At 39.2% G+C, this 23,036-nt stretch overlaps 1 protein-coding gene across 14 annotated transcripts in view; it reads right to left on the bottom strand.

Moving 5' to 3' along the window:
- The window catches only part of EDA (ectodysplasin A), a 480,070-nt gene that overhangs the window by 237,195 nt on the left and 219,839 nt on the right, over nucleotides 1–23,036 (bottom strand). The gene's annotated exons all lie outside the window — the stretch shown is intronic.

The following is a 23,036-nucleotide window of genomic DNA, read 5'->3' as shown; positions in this document are numbered from 1 at the left end:
GAGTCCCTTGGACTGCAAGGAGAGCAAACCATCAATCGAAAAGGAAATCAGTCCTGAATATTCTTTGAAAGGACTGATGCTGAAGCTGAAGCTCCAATACTTTGGCCACCTGATGGGAAGAACTGACTCACTGGAAAAGATTCTGATGCTGGGAAAGATTGAAGACAGGAGGAAAAGGGGACGACAGAGGATGACATGCTTGGATGGCATCACTGACTCAATGGACATGAGTTTGAGCAAGCTCCAGGAGTTTGTGATGGACAGGGAAGCCTTCCTTGCTGCAGTCCATGGGGTCACAAAGACTCGGACATGACTGAACAACTGAATTGAACTGAACTGATACCAAGATTTGAAAAGCATGCTTAACAACTGGAATTCATGCTTTGCTGGTGGTAGTGAAAAATTTGGACCTTTGGAAGATTTTTAAAAGGTAAATATATTCTATGATGTGTCTCAGATACTGTCTCCACTATCCATTTATCCAAAAGAAATAAAGGCATATATACACACTCGTACCCAAATATTAATAGGCAGCTTTATTTGTAACAGCTGAAAAGTGAAAACAAGCCAAATATCTATCAATTGAAAGTAAAAACAAACTGTCATATACAATGTAATACTACTCAACAATAAAAGAAGAATGAACTATTCATAAACACAATGTGGATCAATACAAAAATAATTAGGCTGACTAAAAGAAGTTAAAGAGTTCATATTGTCTGAATCCATACAGTAAGTTTTAGAATCTACAAACTAATCTGTAGTGACAGAAAATAAATCAGTAGTTGACTGGGAGAGGAGGAAATGAATGGAGGGAACACAAAGAGAACCAGGAAATTAAGGGGGGTAATGGATATGTTCATTATCATGATTGTAGTGATGGTTATTTGCATCAAACTGTAGACTTTAAAAGTGCTTTACTCAACTCCAGAAAAATAAATGACCCAATCAAAAAATGGGCCAAAGAACTAAATAGACATTTCTCCAAAGAAGACATACAGAGGGCTAACAAACACATGAAAAGATGCTCAACATCACTCATTGTCAGAGAAATGCAAATCAAAACCACTATGAGGTACCATTTCACACCAGTCAGAATGGCTGCGATCCAAAGTCTACAAGTAATAAATGCTGGAGAGGGTGTGGAGAAAAGGGAACCCTCTTACACTGTTGGTGGGAATGCAAACTAGTACAGCCACTATGGAGAACAGTGTGGAGATTCCTTAAAAAACTGGAAATAGAACTGCCTTATGATCCAGCAATCCCACTGCTGGGCATACACACTGAGGAAACCAGAAGGGAAAGAGACACGTGTACCCCAATGTTCATCGCAGCACTGTTTATAATAGCCAGGACATGGAAGCAACCTAGATGTCCATCAGCAGATGAATGGATAAGAAAGCTGTGGTACATATACATAATGGAGTATTACTCAGCCATAAAAAGAATACATTTGAATCAGTTCTAATGAGGTGGATGAAACTGGAGCCTATTATACAGAGTGAAGTAAGCCAGAAAGAAAAACACCGATACAGTATACTAACGCATATATATGGAATTTAGAAAGAGGGTAACAATAACCCTGTGTACGAGACAGCAAAAGAGACACTGATGTATAGATCAGTCTTATGGACTCTGTGGGAGAGGGAGAGGGTGGGGAGATTTGGGAGAATGGCATTGAAACATGTATAATATCATGTATGAAATGAGTCGCCAGTCCAGGTTCGATGCACGATACTGGATGCTTGGGGCTGGTGCACTGGGACGACCCAGAGGGAGGGTATGGGGAGGGAGGAGGGAGGAGGGTTCAGGATGGGGAACACAGGTATACCTGTGGCGGATTCATTTCGATATTTGGCAAAACTAATACAATATTGTAAAGTTTAAAAATAAAATAAAATTAAAAAATAAATAAATAAATAAATAAATGTGCTTTAAGTTTAATGTTAGTTGCTCAGTCGTATCTGACTCCTTGCAAGCCCATAGGCTGAAGCCCTCCAGGCTCCTCTGTCCATGGAATTCTCCAGGCAAGAATACTGGAGTAGGTAGCCATTCCCTTCTCCAGGGGATCTTCCTGACCCAGGGATTCATCCCAGGTCTCCTGCATTGCAGATGGCTTCTTCACCATCTGAACCACCACGGAAGCCCTAAATGTACTTTATACATCAATTATTCCTCAATAAAAGTGTGGAAAATATATGGCATAGTTTACACAATTATGAATAAAATTATAAATGCTTTTATAATTTATAATTATACTATTATTTTTAGGGAATTCTAAGTGTTTTTGATCAAACCTCAAGAAAAGGCAACTCTTTCTAGACAAAGTACAGGACAGTGGCAGGCTACCATGACAGAACACTTTTAGACCATTATCTCCTATCCAAACAATAGATAAAAAGTGGCCATAACCATAACACCTTCAACAAAGGCCAAGTAGGAAACCTAGACTTCCACTTGAGCCCAACTATAAAAAGTTGCCCTGCTACCTCCCACTAGGGAGGTGTCTGAAGTGAGAAGTTGGGCCACTCATCCCTCCATGGCAGTAATGAGTTTCCTCCCTACCCTTTGGTTTCATTAGAAACCATTTGCTAAATGTTGACTTCTATCAGTAACTAATGGTAAGAAAACTTCACAGTGGCTGCGTGGCACAGGAGCAGCAGCTGTGCGGTGTGAGCAGCTGAGAGGAGGTTCCCCACATTCAAGGTCAGGAGTGGCGAATGTGAGCAGACACTCCACATTCAAGGTAAGAGAAACACAAGCCAATGGTAGGCGCTAAGAGAGGGCATCAGAGGGCAGACAAACTGAAACCACAATCACAGACAACTAGCCAATCTGATCACATGGACCACAGCCTTGTCTAACTCAGTGAAACTAAGCCATGCTGTGTGGGAGCACTCAAGATGGCAGGGTCATGGTGGAGAGGTCTGACAGAATGTGGCCCACTGGAGAAAGGAATGGCAAACCACTTCAGTATTCTTACCTTGAGAATCCCATGAACAGTGTGAAAAGGAAAAATGATAGTACACTGAAAGATGAACTTCTCAGGTTGGTAGGTGCCCAATATGCTACTGCAGATTAGTAGAGAAATAACTCCAGAAAGAATGAAGGGACGGAGACAAAGCAAAAACAACACCCAGTTGTGGAAGTGACTGGTGATAGAAGCAAGGTCTGATGATGTAAAAAGAAATATTGTAATAGGAACCTGGAATGTTAGGTCCATGAATCAAGGCAAATTGGAAGTGGTCAAACAGGAGATGGCAAGAGTGAACGTCGACATTCTAGGAATCAGCGAACTAAAATGGACTGGAAAGGGTGAATTTAGCTCAGATGACCATTATATCTACTACTGTGGGCAGGAATCCCTTAGAAGAAATGGAGTAGCCATCATAGTCAACAAAAGAGTCTGAAACGCAATACTTGGATGCAATCTCAAAATGACAGAATGATCTCTGTTCATATTCAAGGCAAACCATTCAATACCACAGTAATCCAAGTCTATGCCCCAACCAGTAATGCTGAAGAAGCGGAAGTTGAATGGTTCTATGAAGACCTACAAGACCTTTTAGAACAAACACCCAAAAAAGATGTCCTTTTCATTATAGGGGACTGGAATGCAAAAGTAGGAGGTCAAGAAACACCTGGAGGAACAGGCAAATTTGGCCTTGGAGTACAGAATGAAGCAGGGCAAAGGCTAATCGAGTTTTGCCAAGAGAATGCACTGGTCATAGCAAACACCCTCTTCCAACAACACAAGAGAAGACTCTACACATCGACATCACCAGATGGTCAACACCGAAATCAGATTGATTATATTCTTTGCAGTCAAAGATGGAGAAGCTCTATACAGTCAGCAAAAACAAGACCAGGAGCTGACTGTGGCTCAGATCATGAACTCCTTATTGTCAAAATCAGATTTAAATTGAAGAAAGTAGGGAAAAACACTAGACCATTCAGGTATGACCTAAATCAAATCCCTTATGATTATACAGTGGAAGTAAGAAAAAGATTTAAGGGACTAGGTCTGATAGATAGAGTGCAGATGAACTATGGAGAGGTTCGTGACATTGTACAGGAGACAGGGAGCAAGACCATCCCAAAGAAAAAGAAATGCAAAAAAGCAAAATGGCTGTCTGGGGAGGCCTTACAAATAGTTGTGAAAAGAAGAGAAGCAAAAAGCAAAGGAGAAAAGGAAAGATATACCTATTTGAATGTGGAGTTCCAGAGAATAGCAAGGAGAGATAAGAAAACCTTCCTCAGTGATCAATGTAAAGAAATAGAGGAAAACAATAGAATGGGAAAGACTAGAGATCTCTTCAAGAAAATCAGAGATACCAAGGGAACATTAGAGATACCAAGGGAACATTTTATGCAAAGATGGGCTGGATAAAGGACAGAAATGGTAAGGACCTAACAGAAGCAGAAGATATTTAGAGGAGGTGGCAAGAATACACAGAAGAACTGTACAAAAAAGACATTTAATGACCCAGATAATCAAGATAGTGTGATCACTGACCTAGAGCCAGACATCCTAGAATGTGAAGTCAAGTGGGCCTTAAAAAGCATCACTACGAACAAAGCTAGGGGAGGTGATGGAATTCCAGTTAAGCTATTTCAAATCCTGGAAGATGATGCTATGAAAGTGCTACACTCAATATCTGGAAAACTCAGCAGTGGCCACAGGACTGGAAAAGATCAGTTTTCATTCCAATCCCAAAGAAAGGCAATGCCAAAGAATGTTCAAACTACCGCACAATTGCACTGTTCTCACACACTAGTTATATAATGTTCAGAGTTCTCCAAGCCAGGTTTCAGCAATATGTGAATTGTGAACTTCCAGATGTTCAAGCTGGTTTTATAACAGGCAGAGGAACCAGAGGCCATCCTGCTAACATCAGCTGGATCATCAAAAAAGCAACAGAGTTGTAGAAAAACATCTATTTCTGCTTTATTGACTATGCCAAAGCCTTTGATTGTATGGATCACAACAAACTGTGGAAAATTCTGAAAGAGATGGGAATACCAGACCACCTGACCTGCCTCTTGAGAAACCTGAATGCAGGTCAGGAAGCAACAGTTAGAACTGGACATGGAACAACAGACTGGTTCCAAATTGGGGAATTAGTACATCAAGACTGTATATTGTCACCCTGCTTATTTAACTTATATGCAGAGTACATCATGAGAAATGCTGGGCTGGAAGAAGCACAAGCTGGAATCAAGATTGCCAGGAGAAATATCAATAACCTCAGATATGCAGATGACACCACCCTTATGGCAGAAAGTGAAGAGGAACTAAAAAGCCTCTTGATGAAAGTGAAAGAGGAGAGTGAAAAAGTTGGCTTAAAGCTCAACATTCAGAAAATGAAGATCATGGCATCTGGCCCCATCACTTCATGGCAAATAGATGGGGAAACATTGGAAACAGTGGTTTACTTTATTTTGGGGGGCTCCAAAATCACTGCAGATGGTGATTGCAGCCATGAAATTAGAAGATGATTACTCCTTGGAAGGAAAGTTATGACCAACCTAGATAGCATATTCAAAAGCAGAGACATTACTTTGCCAACAAAGGTCCATCTAGTCAAGGCTATGGTGTTTCCAGTAGTCATGTATGGATGTGAGAGTTGGACTATAAAGAAAGCTGAGCACCAAAGAATTGATGCCTTTGAACTGTGGTGCTAGAAAAGACTCTTCAGAGTCCCCTGGACTGCAAGGAGATCCAACCAGTCCATCCTGAAAGAGATCAGTCCTCGGTGTTCATTGGAAGGACTGATGTTGAAGCTGAAATGCCAATACTTTGGCCACCTGATGTGCAGAGATGACTCATTTGAAAAGGCCCTGATTCTGGAAAAGATTAAGGGCAGGAGGAGAAGGGTACAACAGAGGATGAGATGGTTGGATAGCATCACCGACTCAAAGGACATGAATTTGGGTGAACTCTGGGAGTTGGTGATGGACAGGGAGGCCTGGCATGCTGCACTCCATGGGGTCGCAAAGAGGCGGACACGACTGAGCGACTGAACTGAACTGTACTGAATGGTAAGAAGGCAGACCCCATCTTCCTGCCAGGCTTGTGTCACTGGAGGGCCAGTGGGGAGCCTGAACCCCCAGCTTCACCTAGCAGTAATGAAGCTTCCTCTCCGATCAAGGAAGATTACCTGGGGACCATAGATATCCACACCCACATGATGGGAACCAGGCAGTGTCCCACTTCTCTCACTGGTGTAATGTCAGAGGAGGCCTGGTAAAACAGATTTAAATAAGACACAGAACTTACAGCATAATATCCCGAATGTTAAGGATTCAATTAAGAATCACTCATCAGACTAAGAATCAGGAAAAACCTCAACTTGAAAGAAAAAACACAATCAACAGACACCAATGCTGAGATGAAAGAGATTAGAATGATGTGACCAGTATTTTAAATCAGGTCTTATTACATCTTGCAAATGGTGACTGCAGCCATGAAATTAAAAGATGCTTGCTCCTTGGAAGAACAGCTATGACAAACCTAGACAATTTATTAAAAAGCAGAGCCATTACTTTGCCAACAAAGGTCCATATAGTCAAAGTTATGGTTTTTCCAGTAGTAATGTATGGATGTGAGAGTTGGAAAATAAATAAGGCTCAGCACCTAAGAACTGATGCTTATGAACTGTGGTGTTGGAGAAGACGCTTGAGCATTCCTTGGCCTGCAAGGAGATCCAACCAGTCAATATTAAAGGAAAACAACCCTGAATATTCATTGAAAGGACTGATGTTGAGGCTGAAGCTCCAATACTTTGGCCACCTGATGCAAAGAACCAACTCATCGGAAAAGACCCTGATGCTGGGAAAGATTGAAGGCAGGAGAAGAAGGGGACCACAGAGGAGGAGATGGTTGAATGGCATCACTGACTCGATGGACATGAGTTTAAGCAAGCTCTGGGAGATGGTGAAGGACAGGGAAGTCTGGCATGCTGCAGTTCATGGAGTTGCAAAAAGTTGGACACAACTGAGTGAGTAACATTCTTCAAGGATCAATTATGAACACAATTGAAACAAATAAAAAAATAGAAACTCTCAGCAAAGAAAAAGAATATATAAAGAATTGAATGTAAATTTGAGAACTGAGAAATACAATAACTAAATTAAAACTCAATGGTCAGGCTCAACAGCAGAAGTGAGAAAACAGAGCAAAGAATCACTGCCTTGGAAATAGGACAATAAAACGGGCAAAATTTAAGCAAAGTATGGCACATGAATACAGGGAATACTACTCAACAAGAAAAAGGAACAAACAAAAACTCAGATGTATATCAAGAGTATTCTGCTCAGTGAAAACAGTCATTCTCTAAAGGTTACATTTTGTATGTTTTTTAATATAATATGTAAATGACAGTTTTAGAGATGGAAACAGATTAGTGGTTGCCAGGGGTAACGGATGGAAGGGATTGAGTTTGACTTCAAAGAGGTAGGCAACAAGAGGCAGATCTTTGTGGTAATAGAATAATGCTATATCTTGACTAGTTATATAAGTCTTCACTGTAGTAAAATGACATAGCGCTATATACACACACATGATACCCATGTCACTTTCCTGGTTTTGATACTACACTCTAGTTATGTAAAATGCACTCACTAGAGAAAACTGGATGAAGTGAAAAATCAGGCCTCTCTTTATTATTTTTGCAACTTCACATGAACTTTTTGAGATAAAAGGCTATTTTAAAAGATATTAATAACATATTGAAGTTTATAATAAATTTTATATTAATTTAAAATGTTATATTAAAAGTACATTAAATTACATCATTAACAATAAATTATTATTTTAACACAAAATGTTTAAAAAAATAAAAAATAACATCTACATTGCAAGCAACTTGAAGCACAATTCAACAAACACGAATGATGAGCAAGATTCTGCAGGATACAGAGACATTCTAAAGTGTGTAAAAAAAGTACTACATAGTCATCCAAACTACACAGTACCGAATTTTTGGCTACAGAAGAAAAGTATAGCTGAGGTTTACTCTAATTTAACTATCAGTTTACTCACCACTAGAGAATGGACATTTTCAAATCAGAAAACATTATCTTTTGAATGACAAGGTAGATAGAGCAATCATGGTAAGTGGTAGGCTATCAAATATATTTGTTGAATGAATGAATGAGTGCTCCAGTTTCCTTCTTATCTATATCACTGTTGTTACAACTCTGACAACCTTTAAAAACTTTTTTTGAGGAGGGGTCTGAAGGGAGAGCAGAGTTTTGGCTGTTTGGAGATAAATGATTGTTCCTCTCTTTCAGGTAGAGTGTTAGAATTTTATTTCCTTCAGAAATGAAATAGTTAAAAAAACCATTGCTCCAAAGCACCAAATTCTAATTGTTAGATGATTCCATGTCTATGACAATTTGATTTGGGGATCTTATCCAAAACAGTTTTTTTAATGTTTTTAAAAAAATATTTAATTTTTAATTGAAGGATACTTGCCTTACAGAATTTTGTTGTCTTCTGTCAAATCATTTTAAGTTAAAGTGACTGCAAATTAATTTTAGTTTGGGAATTTCATACTATCTATTGATAAGATTATAAATACCTTGGGATGCTATTCTAGATGACAGGATGTCAGAGTGATTGAGATGTCATTCAGAGAATATTATTCTTTGGAAAAACATAATAATCTCAACTCCAGCCATTTATAACACTGTCCCTTTATTAAAATATTCTAGAAGATATTATCTGGTAAATATTTTATTTGGTAGCATCCATAAGGCAAGGTAAGGGGGGAAAGAAGGAAGTCTTTTTCAAAAGTACAACAAAAACAAAAGCAGTTTTTTGGTGTCTTCTTATTATGTAATTAAAATCTTAATAGGGAACTTCTTTTAGAACAGAGGCTCTAGGGGTGGTAGTCTTAGAAGAAAGCTAAAATAAAGAAGGATAAGAAAAGAGCTATGAGTATGGCTCAGTATTGGATGAAGGTAGTGGCAGAGAGGAATGACAAGGAGGGATATAAACTTTCTTTTGGGGTAATCTCATTATCCCCTTCTCAGTTTAAAAAATGTCCCTTATGCCTACTTCTCCCTCTCTGACTAGCTCATTGCTTATCTCTATTATATTTATAAATACTTAAGATTTATTATAGTAGGTAAATGTTAGTCTGGTTTTCTAAAGGAAAGTTCGGTGTGGTTGAAAGACAAAATGCAATTAAAGTCTAAACTCTTGAATCTCATTGATTTATATTAAATCTTACATCTGATACTTTACCCATCATCATATCGTTTTTAGTCAGAGGGTATTAAAGCTAAGTAATGCAGGAGACATAAGAGACACAGGTTTGATCCCTGGGGTCGGGAAGGTCCCCTGGAGGACGGCATGGCAACTCACTCCAGTATTCTTGCCTGGAGAAGCCCATTGACAGAGGAGGTGAGGGGCTACAAGTCCATAAAGCTGCAAAGAGACGAACACGACTGAAGCAACATAGTACACACACACACACACACAAAGCATCAGACAGAAAACTTCTAACCACACTGCTCTGGGGAAATTGACATAACGTCCCTCAAATACCAAGGGCTGACCTCAGTGCTCATTAAGTGCTATACTGAGTGAAACTTCTCTAATGCTAGGTCCAAAGATAACACACGAAGCCACACAGCTCAGTTGGTAAAGAATCCGCCTGCAGTGCAGGAGACCCCGGTTTGATTACTGGGTTAGGAAGATCTGCTGGAGAAGGGATAGGCCACCCACTCCAGTATTCTGGCCTGGAGAATTCATAGACTGTGTAGTCCATGGGCTCACAAAGAGTAAGACACAACTGAGCGATTTTCACTCCCACAAGGCTATAAATAATTTACTTTCACTATACTGCCAAAGTTGAGGCCACATAGGGGAGCAGTTGCAGCGTTCTATAGGCATTAATTCACAGCATCCACTTAATTTAGATACTTCTGTGGCACTGTCATATTTTCAAACTGATAAACGTGATTATCTTTAGAGGGCATACCATTTGCTCCGTTCAGAAAACACTTTTCATTCACCAGTAAATATCTCATCAAAGACATCTGCATGTCCACCAGATGTATATTCCTGTAATAGATACTTAGACAAAAAGCATGGGAAAAAAAGGTTGGGGTGGCGGAACACATGTGTCTCCTTCTGAAAGGTGTCTACAATGGATATACAGACATGGTCAAATGCAAAGCGGGAAAACTACTAAAGCCCAAAGGCTTCTAAGAAATCTCTTTCACTCTCATTGATGCTTGGATGCCCTATTTCTAGAAATACTTTCATGCCTTAAATTTACTCTTGTAAGAGCAACAGGAATTGTATTCTACCAATCATCTTTGTAAATCTTATCTTTGGTCATGAGTTCCAAAGAGCATCAAACCAGACACTTTCAACAAGATCCCAATTCATAGCCACAGGATGCTAGTATCACAGCTTTATTTTCCATAGACCACAGCTAAACCAAAGCCATTCCTATGTTTCTGGGCACAAAGTGATATGTGGGTACCTCTAGTTAACAATCGGAGAAGGCAATGGCACCCCACTCCAGGACTCTTGCCTGGAAAATCCCATGGACGGAGGAGCCTGGTAGGCTGCAGTCCATGGGGTCGCGAAGAGTCGGACACGACTGAGCGACTTCACTTTCACTTTTCACTTTTCTGCATTGGAGAAGGAAATGGCAACCCACTCCAGTGTTCTTGCCTGGAGAATCCCAGGGACGGGGGAGCCTGGTGGGCTGCCGTCTATGGGGTCACACAGAGTCGGACACGACTGAAGCGACTTAGCAGCAGCTAGTTAATAATAAAAGTAGCTTCTTTGTCCCAAACTACCTATGCAAAGAAATAAACACTTTCCCTTCCCAATACTACAAAAAATTCAATCTACCTACCAACATTTGAAAGGCCAAGATTGTTACCTATTGACCTTAATGATTTCTAATGATATCAACTTTTATTAATTTCATCCTTCAGCAAAGTATAAAGGGAAATCACCTTTCCTCTTCTTTCTGTATCATTTCCCCCAAGTTTAGGTGCTTACTGAATGTGCTGATTAGTGACTGATTATCCATCATCTTAAAAACTCACTTGAAAAGTAGATTTGGAAAAAGCATCATTTCATGAAGCCTGAGCTGTCCACAGTCCACACATCTGAACTATGCACACAGTGTACCAAGTGTCACGAAAATGCCTTATTCAGCCAGCTGAAGACACAGATTTCAAACTAAGACGCGCAGGAACAATGCCCCTGTGAACAGTCAATAAACCTTTATTATTAATAAAAGCCTTCCTCACATAGGGGAAAAAGGAGAGACGAGTGAACCAGGGCTGGTTGGTAATTTCTGTGACCGTTTAGGAGGGAAGACTTATCAGAGACAAAAGGGAATGTCTGCAACATTTCTAGTAGAGGGAGTGGGGACTGACAGAAGGAGTGACAAGTTATTTTGCAATAAAGAGGATTGGGAAGTCATTCCAAACCTTTGGCAACTAGATTGCTATTAATCAAAAATTCACAACCTCCTGTTTGTAAAGTATAATTATATTTCCCTGTTGCCACCAATAGCATCTGTTTTCTAAAAATTAAGGATCATGGGTTACATACTAAATATACATATTGACACTTCATCTTTCTAGGTAACTTACTCAACACCGTCAATGACCCAAAATTATCCAAGAACATAGAAGATAGTAAAAAATACACATTCCAGGAATAATCAAGCATTAAGAGTTATGTTCTTCATTCATAAAAACACAGCATAGAATAAATTAGGATTAGGCTGTCATAAGAGAATTCCCAATGTCCTCATTCAATGTATATTCACTCTTAAAGTTGTATCTAAAAGCAACAAGCATATTTATCTGGTTTCCAAGGGCACAAATGACTAGGAGTAGAGAAGCTGCCAAACACATCAAGTAGTAACAGCTGACAGCAGTGGTAGAGATTAAACAACTATAAAAACCAGACATGAAATTTGAAAAACACAGCAGTCTGGGGACATTTAGTGTATGGGGCAAAAAGTCTTATTCATATCAAATGTCCCCAGTGGAATAACTATAGTGAAGCAAAGCCAAAAACTGAGATTCATAATGATGGAAAAACTCTAACCTTGTCCTGATTTTGTCATCTGCTAATATTATACCAATAGCTCGAAGCAGAAAGTCTTCTTGAGACAGTGTGACACAGTGGGGGTAAACAAGTCTCTTTCCAGTTACACAGCTTTAGGTGCATCAGTTAATAATTGATTCTCAGACATTTTATCTATAAAATGTGGACATGTGGGCTTCCCCAATGGCTCAGCAGGTAAAGAATCCACCTGCAACGCAGGAGACACAGGAGATGCCAATCCGATCCCTGAGTCAGGAAAATCCCCTGGAGAAGGACATGGCAACCCACTCCAGTATTCTTGCCTGAAAAAAGTCCCATGGACAGAGGAGCCTGGTGGATTACAATCCAAAGGGTTGCAAAGAGTTTGATATAACTGAGTGACTAAGCATGCACAAATGTACTATTTCCCTCAAAAGATTCTCCATAAAGACAAAATAACATACTGTATGTAAAGCACTTCATAAAATATAAAGTGCCACATAAATGGTAGCTTTCCATTTTCTTTGCTCTGCTTGCTCTGAAATATGACTATAAAAATCCATAGTGATTATCTTTCCGTTTTCATAATGTTCTGTGCTTTCTTGTTTAACACATCTCTTTTCCCCTTATATTTGCAAGGGATTATGGTACCATCACTCTAGGTGGTCCTGAACCCTGCATGCTTCTTTGATTCCTCCCTTTCCATTCATAGCTCAGCAGTGATCTTCTCCACTTTCGTAATCCCTCTTATTGCTTTCCCTTCCTTTCCATTCCCCCTGATACATCTTTGTCCAGACCCTTAGAGCTCATCTCTAACTGGTTCTCTTATATCTAGTTTCTCCTCACTCATTTGAGCTTTCCTAGACCTACTCTAAATATAGTTTTCTGTATGTCATTCCCTGGATCAAAAGCTTTCACTGGCTTCCCAGTGCCCTCAGGATAAAATCCAAACTCACCAAACTGGCATCTCTAAAAAACCCATGGGAGGAATTTCTCACAGCTCTCAAGAAAATTGTACTTCTCAGAAATTGGTTCATTTTTACTATATGGACACCTGAAAATATTTCACTCCTTGATCTATCTTGTTACACACTCAGAGCCAAACTTAACAGCAAAGGTTACAAAGTCTCCCATGCTGGATACTTCGCACAAACCTTACTCTGGCCTCATTTCAATTTCTTATATTTATTTTCCCTTTATACTCATTTCTCTACCAATTTGCTCATCCTGTTATTATATTAATTTCTTGGTAAACCAATCAAATTCTTGTTAGAATGAGGCAGAGTATAAAATGATGCTGTGAAACTAAAGAAAATACATGACCATATGAACAGAGGTGGAAAAGGGGCTGGATAGCAAGAAAGGGAACAGGATGAGGATGAGAATCAGGATCTTCACTGACAAGAAGATCAATATTAGTTCAACTGCAAAGAAAATAGAGAAAGCCCTTTGGGGAATGTTTACTATGAGAACTTGTAATGAGCTAACGTGGAAACAAATGAAGCATTTATAATAACAAATCTGTTCCTGACAACATTTCTGAAAATAGAAAGTTCTATTGCTAATCTTTTGTCTTAAAATATTTTACCCAACAAAAATTTAATGAAGTCAAAGCTAAGCAGAATATTATGATGACTTATATTTATACTGCTTTGCTGCTTACAAAGAAAGCCCTTTCACATACAGTATCTCACTGGAACCACCCTGGACTATTCTTTTCTCTGTTGTAGAAACCATTCACACTAGCAAGAAGCTATTGCAAGCAACATTCTCAATACCCGGGTCTTTAAAGATGTGGTATTTGCTGTAAAAGGCTTCCCTGGTGGCTCAGTGGTAAAGAATCCACCTTTCAATGCAGGAGACCAGGGTTTGATCCCTGGGTCAGAAAGATCCCCTGGACAAGGAAATGGCAACCAACTTCAGTATTCTTGCCTGGAAAATCCCATGAACAGGAGGAGTGTGGTGGGGTACAGTCCATGGGTCAAAAAGAGTCAGACACGACTGAGCAACTAAATAACAACAACAACAACATTTGCTGTAATAGAGATTGGTATGGTATATTGTTTACCAGTCTCTTAATTCTCCTCTGCTGGCATTTTACCTTCTTCGCTAAATCACCAGGCTCTACTATGCCAATGTCAGTCTAATCTCTTTACCCATTCTTATGTTGAGCCTCCTTTCAGAAACCTGATCCAACTCCCCTTCCTTCTCCCTACCCTCAGCCCCCAAAGCACAGTCTCCTACTTCTTTGCACGTCTGGGCCACTCCCTCTCCAACCTCCACCTTTCCAAGAAGGCACTTGTTTTTGAAGCATTTCAGCTATGAAGACCACCCACCATGGGGTTCAATTATTGTTCTCATTCCATATTGTATGGCACCAACTTGTGTCTTTAGACTGTAAGCTCCTCAGAGAAAGGATTTTCTTTTTTGTTTAGTGCAATCAACCTATTGTAAAGAACTGTGTATACTTGCAGACTATCACTAATGCGGTTCTTCCTGGGTTTCACTGGAATTATCCACTGAGTCATGTGACTTCACCTGGGCATCATTTTCCCCATGAATTATTTGGGGCCCTCTTCCAAATTCTTTAAAGTGAAAAATTAGCACTTTGTGCTTTCAATAGTGCTGTCAGCCACACATTTGAATGTACACGCTTCATTCTGCTCTATTCTATTTCTTACAGATAACAGTATCAAATTAAAAACCTTCCATGAGGCTGCTACAAAGGTAAAGCACAAAGCCATGTTCCTCTTTCCTTCTGACTAATCTATAGATAATCTTACTTACTCCTGCTGTATAGAAAAAAATGACACTGGTCCACTTGGAACTAAGTACATTCTGGCTATCATTAGTTGCGGTGCTGTATCAGGGGAAAGATGTTGGCTTAAAAAAAATAATAAAGTCATTGATTTCCCTGGAACAAGTAGGGGGTAAAGAAACCTTAAGGTATACAGAATTACTGAATAATAAAATCCCATTCTTTAATTAATGCAAATATTACTTGAAGTAAACTTTAAAAACCATAATGCATTCAAGGATAAACAGATTAGATGGTACATAAATTCTTGTGTGAAACCAAGAATCAGATATCCAAAATTCTAAACTCAGAAATAGGATTCATATGTATAAATATGGAAAAGAGGTTATTTATTTATTTATTAGATTTGTCTCTTAAAATTTGTACTTAAGAACTTTCTCAAAAAATATTTGTTGATTATTAATTCTGTTCCCAGGTCTAAGGAACACTAAAAAGACACAAATGTAGGTAACAGAAGGGGGGAAGCAAGCACACTAAAATAATCCATGAACTATGATTGTCAAACCAGTTCTTTCTAAAGATATAGAGGTAACACCTTGACACTGAACCATGTCCATGTTACTGAAGCATTTCATCCAAGATTCCTATTTTATCCTATTCATGGGCAATAGTCTGATCCTCTATCCCACTAGAACTTCTGGCTTATGTTCATTTATCTGGATGAATCAGAACACCTAACCCTTGCTCTTTGTGTATACAAAGATGGACATCTTCTATACAGTGTACCTAACATTTGCAAGTAGTCTTAAAGGAAAGTTCCAAAAACGATTATATGGTAATAGTAGAATTGCAAGGATACAAACATGAATTATTCTAGCATCCAAAAGTATATTTCTGTATAAACTCTACCTCTGAGTGATAAACAACAAAAATGCAAACAAGTTTCTTAAAAATGATGACTCCATAGCCAAAAGATAAGTTCTTATCTGTAGCTACATACCGAGTATATTCTAGGACTTCCCTGGTGGTCCAGTGGTTAAGAATCTGCATACAAATGCAGGGGACAGGGGTTTAATTCCTAATCTGAGAAGATTCCACATGCCTCGGAGCAACTAAGCCCATGCACAACTACTGAAGCCTGTGCGCCCTAGAGGCTCTGCTATACAAGAGAAGCCACCACAATGAGAAGCTCATATACAACACAACTGGAGAGCAGCCTGTGCTTGCTGCCAAAAGAGAAAACCCATTCACAGCAAGAAGAACTAGTGCAGCCAAATAATAAAATAAAATAAATTAATTAAATAATATATTCCATAGAGAGAAAGAACCTATATTGAGATCTTTGCACAAAGAATGTTAAACTGCTTCTTCCGTTATACCAGGCAGTGTAAACAAACATATCAGGACAAGTAAAGATCCTACCACCACTGCCCCTTAGTGAGGATTTCAGAGGTGTGTGTCTAATAGAAAATAAAATACGATGTGACAGGTGAAGGCAAAATGATCAAAATTGGGATTATTAAAATCATATCTTGACTATGTGTAAGGGCTGTAGTATGAAAGTTCAGCTTTCTGTCACAAAGATTTGCAGTATCCTTCCAGGTAGAAATAAATGTGTAGTATTTTCTTCCTTATGAAAACGGTGCTGTTAAGTAGTTAACATAGTAATAGTATTTGCTGGGATGAAGTTAGAATACCCGTCCAAGTTATAAAGAAAAAGATTTGGACTCTAGTAAGTTTTTAATGTATTTTGTTGTTCAGGAGTTCAGTTGTACATTTCTTTGCAACCACATGGACTGCAGCACACCAGGTTTCCATGTCCTTCACCATCTCCCAGAGCTTGCTCAAACTCATGTCCACTGAGTTGGTGATACCATTCAACCGTCTCATCCTCTGTTATCCCTTCTCCTCCTGCTGTCAATCTTTCCTAGCACCAGGGTCTTTTCCAAAGAGTCGGTTCTTTGCATCAGGTAGCCAAAGTATTGGAGCTTTAGCTCCAGCATCAGTCCTTCCAATGAATTTTAATGACTGATTTCCTTTACAATTGACTGGTTTGATCTCCTTAAAGTCGAAGGGACCATCTAGTCAAGGCTATGGTTTTTCCAGTCGTTGTGTATGGGTATAATCAATCTGATTTTGGTATTGACCATCTGGTGATGTTCATGTGTAGAGTCTTCTCTTGTGTTGTTGGAAGAGGGTGTTCGCTATGACCAGTGCATTCTCTTGGCAAAACTCTGTTAGCCTTTTATGCTCCAATTTTGGTATTGACCATCTGGTGATGTTCACGTGTAGAGTCTTCTCTTGTGTTGTTGGTAGAGGGTGTTTGCTATGACCAGCGCATTCTCTTGGCAAAACTCTGTTAGCCTTTTATGCTCCATTTTGTATTCCAAGACCCAACCTGCCTGTTACTCAAGGAATCTCTTGACTTCCTGCTTTTGCATTTCAGTCCCCTATGATGAAAAGGATATCTTTTTTGGGGGGCTTTAGTTCTAGAAGGTCTTGTAGGTCTTCATAGAACTGTTCAATATCAGCTCCTCAACTTTAGTGGTTGGGGCATAGACTTGGATTACTGTGATATTGAATTCAGTTGATCAGAGATCACTCAATCATTTGGAAATGAACAGAGATCACTTTGTAGTTTTTGAGATTGCACCTAAGTACTACATTTTGGACTCTTTTGTTGACTATGAGGGATACTCCATTTCTTCTAAGAAATTATTGCCCACAGTAGTAGATATAATGCTCATCTAAATTAAAATCGCCCATTCTGGTCCATTTTAGTTCACTGATTCTTAAAATGTCGATGTTGAATTTAATGTATACCAGATGATAATCTGTGAAGAAGGCTGAGTGCCGAAGAATTGATGCTTTTGAACTGTGGTGTTGGAGAAGACTCTTGAGAGTCCCTTGGACTGCTAGGAGATCCAACCAGTCCATTCTGAAGGAGATCAGCCCTGGGATTTCTTTGGAAGGAATGATGCTAAAGCTGAAACTCCAGTACTTTGGCCACTTCATGTGAAGAGTTGACTCATTGGAAAAGACTCTGATGCTGGGAGGGATTGGGGGCAGGAGGAGAAGGGGACGACAGAGGATGAGATGGCTGGATGGCATCACTGACTCGATGGATGTGAGTCTGGGTGAACTCCGGGAGTTGGTGATGGACAGGGAGGCCTGGCGTGCTGTGATTCGTGGGGTCGCAAAGAGTCGGACACGACTGAGCGACTGAACTGAGATGATAATCTTTTACTACCTAAAAGAAATATATTGGGTTAAGATGATTTAACACTGAATATTCAGAATCATAAATAAATATTATTTAAAAGACAGAGAGATTTCAGCTAATGCTCAACCTTGGAGTTCAGTTGGCTAAACAAATGTTAACTGTGAGCTATCGCACATGACCAATCAAGGCTTTCTTCCTAGTACAGCAGGATCTACCAGGACTTTCCTAGGGACTACAGTCTGAAAAATGTGAAAGTCGAAAGGACCAGGAGACTAACAAGCACTGGGGAAAAAAAAGGTACTCATGTTAAATACAGGTAAGAGTTCATCACTAATTTATCTTCCCTCAACCGATCCTCCCATTTCTTTGGTTGAGTAGAAATTTGTTTATAATTGGCATATTGCTAGAAATCACATCCCTGACCCATAGAACAAAAATGTAAGAGAGCTATTTATGATAAATTAGCAAGTGATCACAACATAGCAGTAACAAAAATGTTATAAAAGCAACCCCCTCACATCTTTCCCCAGTTTAATTCTCTTCTTCTCTCCACAAAGCAGACACAAAACCAGATATTTGTGTTATAAACTAGCTATTACTGAATCAAGGCCAGAAAAAAATTTGCTTGTATAGGTTCATATGGTAGTGTAACAAAGCACCATTACTATACAGCCTCCAAGTGGAAATATCTTTGTCTTTTTAATAAGATTTTACTTGAATAAAAAGGTAAAACGTTCTATGAAAGTCCTAAACACAGAAATGACTTAGAAGGAGGTTACAAAATTTCATTCTCAAGGGCCCTTTAAAAATAAGATATTCATCTTTCAAGGAAGGTTTAGTAGAATTCAGCCTAGAGGGAAGAAGATGGATGAGACCTCTCCAACTCATGCAGTGCTATAATTCTAAAAGGGGTCTAAATAAAATAGAGTAAAATAAAATAAACTTCTCCAACCTAAAAGATGAAATAAAAAGGGTCTCAATTTTGCTGCATTCCACAAATGCAATAAGATAAATGTGCCACTTATTACTAACGTGATTCATCCTCAGATCCTGACTTTTGCCATTTAATGCCACAAAGCACCACTTGTTAGTTCTAATATATAAAGAATGCAGTTATAAGTCTTTGAGTAGGCAATACTTGGAACAAAATGGGAGGGAGGAAGAAAAGTCCTGGTTAATAGGAACAAATTACACAATATATATATAATAAAGTCATTATAGTCAATTTTTCAAAGGAATGATAAACTGTAAGAGAAAGGTATTTTTATGTCATCCACTCTTCTCAAAGAAGTGATAGCCCTCTCTCCAAAAAAAAAAAAAAAAGACAAGAAAGAGAGAAAGAAGGAAAGAAGGGAGGGAAGAAAGGAAGGAAGGAAGGAATTTAAAAAACAAAGAAAACAGAAACCTCAGTGAGAGGAATAATTTCTAAAAGGATATATATTTACTTTTGCAAAAAGAGTGGTTTTAGAGGGACTAATACCCTATTAGACTTTATATCAACAGGAAGTTACCTATTTATATTTATTGTGTATAATTCAGTGTTCTTAGAGAATCTACAGATTCTTCATTTGTCTTTGGGCCTCAAGAGGTCTTTATCAGTTCCTGTCCTGCAGCCAGGAAAAGACTAATCAAATCATAGCAGGCACTTTGGTTCTACCTCAGAGCCATTCTAAACCTGTGTCTTTCTCTGTCCTGCCTACTCCACCTAATGATGCAATATTCTAGGCCAGTATTACATTCTTTTATTAGCCTCACATCCAAGTGCTTACTTATTTTAGCTTATATGAGACACTTACAAATAAATAATAGGGGTACTGTTTTAAGCACTTTATGAACATCAATACATTTTATCATCAACACAACCTTATGAGGGAAGTTCTATTATCCTCATTTTATAGATGATAAAAATTTAGACTTGGAGAAGGTTAATTAACTGACCCAAAGTCATGCTACACATAAGCAGTGGAACAGAGATTAGAACCCAGGCAGCTCAAGACACCATGCTCATAACCACCATACTATGTTATCTTTGGGCTTCCCTAAGCAGCTCAGCTGGTAAAGAATCTGCCTGCAATGCAGGAGATCCGGGTTTAATTCTTGGGTCAGGAAGATCCCCTGGAGAAGGAATAGGCTACCAATTCTGATATTCTTGGGCTTCCATGGTGGCTAAGTTGGTAAAGAATCTCCCTCCAATACGGTAGACCTGGGTTCACTCCGTGGGTTGGGAAGATCCCCTGGAGGAGGGCATGGCGACTCCAGTTTTATTGCCTGGAGAATCCCCATGGACAGAGGAGCCTGGCGGGCTGCAGTCCATGAGGTCACAAAGAGTCGGACACGACTGAGCGACTAAGCACAGCACAGCATAGCACGTGCTATCTTCACAAAGGAGACAGTCCAATGATGGTTGCTGGTTTACCAATTATCTTCAAGATTCACTGCTTTTCTTTTTTTTTAATGTGCAATAATGTTAAAGCTATCATTATTTTAAGGCAACCATTATTACTATCCTTAACTTTGCTTCTATGATGCATACTTACAACATATCACATAGCAGGGCTTTTTAGCACAGTTCTTAGTAAGAAAGCTTTGCACACTCTTGGAGATGGGAGGGAACAGAACTTTGCAAATCATCTTATCTCTTGTACCTTTACCTAATCAATTCTCCTTTATAAACAAAAGGGTGTATTTTTCTATTACAGGTTTAACAGGTGTTTCTTTAGATCCTATTAGCCTGCAGGCTAAAATCAAGGTATCTGGATCACACTGAAGGTAAAAAGAAACATCAAGTCCCTCCCTTCAAATCTTAGAAATCTAGGTTTTCCCCATTTCTCCTGGCCCAGGCAAGATCTCATCTGTATCTGCTAACTGTTTCCCGAAACCACAGGGGTGAGCTAAGCAACTTCCCACCTTTAATCTCCTCCAAGGGGCTATTTCTTACACTCGCTCTAGTTTCCAGTGTGGCAGCTGTTGAACTGACTGCTGTTAGTCTGTTGGTTTCAGAGCTCTGCCAGACTAACTTGGGTTTCTACTTTTCAATGTCTCCCCTGATAATCCTAACCAACACCAATCTACCTTTTGAGTTACCCAGTTACTAAAGCTAGAAAGAGAAGATGGTCTTATTCCTTCTGTTTCCTCTACCTTCAAATCCAATGCATCAGTAAGCCCTGTTGAGACTATATTCAGTCATAACCAGAATCCTTCAGTTTCTTTCATTCTCCACTGTTACTATCTTAACAAGTTTCTCTGCTTCCCCTTGACTTCCTACAATCCTACACTGCAGACAGTAACTCTCTTAAAGCACAATCAGATCTATTGCCCCCCACCCTTAAAATCCTCCAAGGGCCTACCAGTTGTAGTCAAGAATAAAACCCAAATTCCTTACCATTGTGTATAAATCACTCTGAATGATCTGACCTCTGCTGGCATCTCACTCCACTCACGTTTTTCCTTTGGTACCTAAGAAAGCCCAAACTCTTCCTAATCTCGAGGCTTCTGAACTCAGTCTTTTCCTTTACCTGGAACGCTGTTTCTTTCCTGGCTCTTTTTCTGACTAAATCTATCTCATCTATAAGTCTTAGTTTAAATACTATCTCCTCAAAGACACCTTCTAATCATCCTATCATATGCATCCTTTCCATCATTATTATCTTTATCGTATTAACTCCATTTATTTACTTCTTCATATTTGATAAAATTTGACAATTTTTAAGCTATTTTTAAAATTTACTGCCTCCTCCTCCCCAGTACAGCTGTAAGCTCTAATAGAGTAGAGGCTATTTCCATTCATTACTGTATCTCCAGTGCCTAGATTCTCAGGACAAGTTTTTGAGTGAAGAAACAGCTGCCCTTTGCAGTGCAGGGAGGAGCCTCTGCTAGTGTGAGACTTTTTACTAAATCTTGGGCTTTCCTGTGGTCACACTCCAGAAAGCAAAAATGGACATAAAATTTCCTTCCTACTTGCAGCCTCAGCAGTGGCGAGTATTTCACCTCACTCCATTTCTAGAGGCTGGAAAAATATGGTGGCCACGTTTCTTCCCACCATCCAGAAGCTTGTGCCCCATTCAACTTTCTTCTGTTGCCAAGAGAGGGAAGAATGGTCACTTCTGCCTGACAAAACTTTCATCTTTTTCTATCTGAATCTCTTTGCAGAAGTTAAGACTTCCCTCCTCTTACTCCAAAACACCTTTACTTCCACTGCAAGCCAGGCTGTATATGGCCAAGAATCCAATTTGTACTCTCTATTCTGATCTGGAAAAGAGTACAATGGAAGTCACAGAGGAAGTTTTTGTGAGCTTGAAAAAAATCAAATTATAATAGAAGTCTCAAGAAATCCATCATTTCCCATAATAAAATCATACCAGGTCTTTAAGACAAAACAGAAGAAAACTATATGTAGGACAACTGAAGTTCAGATTGGTAGCGGTGGTTAAATTTCAGAGAGTTGTAATTTCTATGTAGAAAATCTCCCTAAATTTCCAACTTTAGACTATCTGGGTATGATTTCATTAATGGAGCTGGCCAGTTTCCTTAAAAGGACTACGTCCTATATTTCCACGGCAACCTGGAGCAAACATGACTTCTTGCTTAGTGTTTGCATAAAGGAAAGACAGCTATAATGCAAATAATGAGAGAGGCAACAAGAGAAAGAGAGACTAGAGAGAGAATGAGAGGGGACACAGAGAACTGAAGAGACAGAGAAAATGAGAGAGAACAAAAGAGAGACAATGAAAGTAAGAAAATGAGAGAAAACAAGATAGAATGAGGTGAGGGGAGAAAGGAAGAAGGGAGGGATGAGTAGAGGATATGGATTTTCAGAATTTAGCTCTTATGGCTGAATGTTTTGGGGACACTCGATATTTTGGAGCACCGATAAGATAAGTCAACTCCATTAGTGAGGCTTTTAGTATCTTATTTGTAGGATCTCTTCCTTCTTAATGAGCAAAGAATAGATTGCTTTGATGCTCAAGAGCACAAGAGAG

The sequence above is a fragment of the Bubalus bubalis genome, chromosome X (genome assembly GCF_019923935.1).
Source record: "Bubalus bubalis isolate 160015118507 breed Murrah chromosome X, NDDB_SH_1, whole genome shotgun sequence".
Lineage (NCBI taxonomy): Eukaryota > Metazoa > Chordata > Mammalia > Artiodactyla > Bovidae > Bubalus > Bubalus bubalis.
This window is presented reverse-complemented; position numbering and strand designations above follow the sequence as displayed.